The sequence below is a fragment of the Eriocheir sinensis genome, chromosome 36 (genome assembly GCF_024679095.1).
Source record: "Eriocheir sinensis breed Jianghai 21 chromosome 36, ASM2467909v1, whole genome shotgun sequence".
Taxonomy (NCBI): Eukaryota; Metazoa; Arthropoda; class Malacostraca; order Decapoda; family Varunidae; genus Eriocheir; species Eriocheir sinensis.
The window spans coordinates 1,449,611-1,455,348 of record NC_066544.1 but is presented as its reverse complement, the minus strand read 5'-3'; positions in this window follow the sequence as shown (position 1 = coordinate 1,455,348).

Here is a 5,738-nt window from a genome sequence, read left to right as displayed (position 1 = left end):
TTTCTTTTATTGCTGAGTTGATGCAAGGCAGTCAGTCTTCTTAATTTAATTGGAGCCGTAATAACCGAGGGTGTAGACTAACATAGGGATAGGTACAATTTAACCTTGAACCTCATGTGCTTCTGCTTAAAACATACTTTTTCTCTGCACTGACAGACTTAACTTAACTTGAGCAGATGCTGTCCCTAACTTTTATCGTAACCAGCGTGTGAATATCTGTAAGCTTTGGAAGTAAGCAGACAAGTCTTACTTACCCTTACTTGACATACCACTGTTACCCGTTACGGGAATTATTTTTGGCGTCAAAGATGTCAGTCATCCACGTTCGTTACGATCGAGGGATAGGTGGAAATTTGTCTTTTTCATTTGATGTTTATTAATGCTGGAATTACTTTAATCAATTATGCTGGAATTATATATTTCAGTGAGATTTGTTACAACAGTGATTTCACAACTTAGTGACAGGATTTTCTTTTATAGTACTGTAGACCTGTAAAACGAAGTATTAGGAGTTAGTGGTGCTGACTGCCGATGCTTTTAAGGTTCTCCAGACTTGTGCTTGTTATCACATTGTAACTATTAGGAGACTCTACGGATAACATTACCTCTTTTCACACAACCTTATTTATTGTTGTAAACCCCACTCGTCTCGAAGGCGTGCCGAGGGTAACGACACTGGCAATTAATTGTCACGCAACGGATGAGTGTTTCTCTGCGACAGTTTTGTGTCCAGGTGTGACTCGAAGGTTCAGTGTGTAGCAGATCTTCTTCAAGGATTGTTCCTTTTTCTTTTTACTATTCCAAATAGCTCCATTACCATGTATCCTAATGACAGTTTAGTCAATTTAATTTTACTAGGATGTATCATGTAAATAATTTTTCGAGCTATTATTTTGTTTTCTCGGAATAGTACTGAGCTTCCATGTCCACGACTCTAGCCCTGTTTACCTCGCCCTGTATGTACTTTGCCCATTTCTTGTTACTTCCATGATTATTTTTATTATCATTGGCATTTCCCGATGTTGTATCGTTAGGCGGGCTCTGACTTGTATATATTTTTTTTAATGCATCCATAACAGGACCTCGTTTAACTAGTACACATTTTGCGACTGTAACATGGTTAGGTACACTGCTTTTAAAGGTCGGGTGAGTCGCGAGGTCGCGACTTTTAGAGAACCGAGCGATGTAATGTGTATATTATAATGTACATGTGTATGTATGATCAGGTACGTGGCGACACCCGGTCGGTGTCGCATAACAGGATGTTTAACATCACGTCGTGCTTTTGGCCGTGGGAAGCTGTGATGAACTGACACTAGGATCAGCAAATGATGACTTTCATCAACAGTCATCAACCGGAACCCACACCCTTCCGGACGAACTACAAGCAAATAAAACGGGCGAACAACGCGGAGAAGCGGAGAGAAGACGGGTGACGGGCAGGGGAGCGGTGCTCTGCCGCTCCGCGCCCTGCAGCGGTGTGGCAGTCTCTGATTTCGTGCGTCTCGCTCACGTAAACTGTAAACCTTGTATACAACTGTTAATATAGTTAAAATACATTTGGTATTTGTATTAACCTGAGAGAGAGAACTAAAGAGAACTAAAGTGAACTAAAGTGAACTTATAACGGCTACCGCTCGGCCACACATCACTTAACTAAAAGGCTATTGTGTTGTCTCAACCACTTCAATCAACTGGAGAACGCAGGCAACGGTACACCGGACCTGACGTGAGATAGCAGTTCGCGCCTTAAAATTATTAAATATTAACACAACACAAACCACTTAAAGTTGGTAACAAGAAAGGCTAACATCCCTTACACTGATAAACTATGGCACAGCCTTCCTTCGTCTGTATTTTCTCCTGCCTATAACTTGACCTTCAAGAAGAGTGTATCAAGACTCTACTTTTGTCTGTTTGGGAGCGGTGAGTAGCGGGGCTTTTTTTTTCTAGTACGCTTTGTTGCCCTGAGCTGTCTCCTTTGTTTAAAGAAAATAATAATTAAATAAATGGAAGTTGGCCGCCAATGCTTCCAACACATTTTGGTGCCATATCTACAAGTGGGTGGTGAATGTAAGTATCTCAGCGACCTGCATGCATCTATGCCATTCCTATCATGGTGCATGGAGCAAGATTCACATAACACTCAGACAGAGACAGTTCAATTAAGGTTATATTTCAGACTCTGTTTATTGCTCAGTCTATTAGGTGCAGTGCTGTTAATATTGTTAGTGGTAGCATTAGTACAGTTAATGTATTTATTTATTGCTCAGTCTATTAGGTGCAGTGCTGTTAATATTGTTAGTGGTAGTATTAGTACAGTTAATGTATTTATTTTCATTAATTTATTAATATTTATTTATTATATTATTAGTGTTTCAAAATTCTAATAATAGTATTAAGATAACCAAAAATATCAGAAATATATTTATACTCATTAATTATTATTGCTCTACTAATTATTAATTCCTTCAATGTCCTGGCACTTTGACATCTAGTGCTTTTCCGTCTAGCAGCCAAAATTGTGGTCTTTCTGAATGTGTATGTCCTAAGTCTTCATTGGTGTAACTAGTTATATAACATCAAAATCTGCATATCTCTCCCTTCTCACCCAGTTGTCCCCGTACATCCTTTCAGTATCCAAAGAATTTCAATTTACCTCTTGTAATCACTTAACTAATGCAGTCAGCGAGTTTACAACTTCACATCATACCTCGTAACTCTTTCTTCAAGATCATAACATCACCTGGCCTCTTAATTCCCTGGTGCACCAACAAACCCACTTGGCAATCCTCATCTCTATATTTTACCGTGTGGACATACTCTTCCTTCCATGTTCCACTGTCGTATGTTATTCCACATCTAACACAACCACATCCCAACAGATCCGAACACGTTCGGTATCATCCAAGAGAATGTGGCAGCTGAAGAGGAGAGTCCAAGAAAGAGGACAAAGGGTGAAGCTGAATGAAGACATTTAGCCACCCCCTGAGGTACGTGGCAGCATCCAACCCTCTTGCTGAGCTGCAGGAGTGTGCTCCCCATTGCACTGCACCAGCTCCATGTACTGATTTCGGTATTAATATTTCATCTAGTGTTTGTTGATTATTGTGTTATTAATATAATTATGACTTCACAAAATAGATTGTGCAAGTCACTTAACACATGCCCTGCACAACATCACTTTTAAGTTGTAGAATTCTTTCATATTGTTGCTGATTTATGTATTCTGAAATGATTGGATATTGATTGTCTTAACATTTTTTTTTGTCCATGATCACTGAACCATGTTACGGTATGTCTTTGGGTGCAGATCCAGGAAATAAGTTTTTTGGGGGACGTCAAACTTTTTGCGGGTGGAAGGAGCATTAGCATTACCGATTAGCCATTCTCGGCAGTCCTGGTCTTGAAAAACTGGTGGACTGACCAAAATCAATGGGTATAACGGCCTGGACTTTGTGCCAAAACATTCCTGGGCGGCCAGGGTTCCTCTTCGGATCCGAATGAGACGCCTGATCCCTCTGAGAAAAAACATTGTTTTAGCCGCAGCGCGCTTTTGAGCTAGTTTTCCTGTATCACTCAGGATCATGGGGGGGGTGGCCTGGACCCCCCCCTTGGATCCACCAATGTAGCTATGTCTTATAATATATCTATCCTTTACAGTCTGATGGTGCATCCTTCTAGGTTGTCAAGTTTTAGTAGCTACTCATGAGAAGTATTCCATAATGATCATTGATTTCCAGATGCTTTGCACTAAAAAAAAAAAGTGTCATTAAACTTAAAAAAAAGGTATGTAAAAAGGTTGACATTTTGAATGATATAATTAAACTCTTTATTATGTTTCTATGGCTGTAGTACCGTTACGATTAGTCGAGTGATCAGCACATGGGTCTTATGTTCTTGATAGCATAGCTTCAAATTTTGCCATAGGCTGGCAATTGATAGTAACAGTAGTGTCCACAGATACCTGGCTGTTTCTTGTTTATCCTGTTCCACTTTAAACCATGACTGGCCAATCTTTGAAGAGGTAGCATAACCTTGAAGTGCCACTAACAAACCTTTGTCCATTCTTCTGATGTGATCCTTTTTTTTCCCCACCCGCCTATAGCGCCGGTAGGCTTTCTTCAGGAGCCTGGCGGTCGGCCCAGGCCCGTCATGGTGCAGGCATTTTTTTTTTTATAGTGGCGCCATTTATTATTGGCTCATGCTGCCCCCCGGAACTCATTCTTGATTCACTTGGATGGTTTAGCAGGGCTTAGGTATGACTAACATCTGAGAAACAGGGGATTTTTAGATTTTTAGTGTGGCAACACATTAACAAATGTTTTAGTATGGACTGAACATCAAAGATATATATGGAAAATGGGTGCTTGTAGATCTTGACATTATATCTGTCAAGAGTCTCCAGTTGTATCCTCTCCCCCATCTCTCCTGAAAATATTACTCTTGTCAGGCAACCTAAGTGAAGCCTTCCATCGAAGCTGGCGTGAAGACATAATGTCAATGCTTAGATTCACTGTCCCTATAGCACTGAAAATAATGCAATTACATGCACATATTTTATTATTTAGAATTGTGATTAATTGCATGTATTTTCAGACATGAAAAGTGAAAATTGCTGCACAAAACAGTCTGTCGTCTGCGCCGGGAGGCAAGGCATCTCAAAGCCCAGGCTGTTACAATTCCTGGGCAGTTTTTGCCCAGAGCCAGCAATTTTTTAGATCCAATAGGGATGGATTTTTTCTAAGGCCAGGTTCAACATGCTGCAAGATGCCAAGATCTAAGCCTAGTAGGAGATATGGGTTACAAGAGAGGAGGTTTGCTCTGGCCTTATACTATCAAAGTCCAAATGCAAATAGATTTCTAAGCACAGTATTTAACTTGCCTTCAGTTTCAACACTTCACTCATGACTCAGGGGTATTTCAGTAAATGGTGGCTGGAGCAAACAGACTCTGACAGCCCTGCAGCAAAGAGCACAGACTTTGTCAAAAGAAGAGATACTTCGTGGGATTTGCCATTATTTAGTATTACTCTTGTTACGCCAATAAATTTTTTCCATATACTTTGCCAAATATTGCAAGTAATGCATCATTGTTGGTCTTACCTGTTATAAATCAGATTTTGTTCTATTAACAAGCTTTGGGTGTCTGCCACTTTCCAGTTGTAATGCAAGAAATCATTTATCTCCCCTGCCAGATATCACATGTAATGCACTATTGTTAGTTTTGCCTGTTATAAATCATATCTTGTTCAGTTAACAAGTTTTAGGTGTCTGCCACTTTCCAGTTGTAGTGCAAGGAATCCCCTGCCAGATATCGCATGTAATGCACCATTGTTGGTTTTGCCTGTTATAAATCAGATCTTGTTCAGCTCACAAGCTTTGCATATCTGCCATTGTTTATTTCAGGTGTAATGCTTGAAAGCATTTGTTCTCTGCATGCAATATGCAATATGTATGCAAAACTTTATTGTGGATTTTGCCTGTTAAGTTTAATCTTGTTCAGGTAGCAAGCTTTTGGTGTCTGCCTTACCTAATAATGTGCTGCAGTGACACTTGTCTTGGTTTCATGATGTGAAATACAGCATGTAATTTCATCACATTATGTGTCTTATCATCACGTGTCTGGCATTATTAATGTGGCTTCCAGGAGTAATCTTGCTTGTATTACAGCATGCAATGTTTTTTTCTGCTTTATATGATATACATAATCACATAGGTATGATTTTTTTTTTTGAC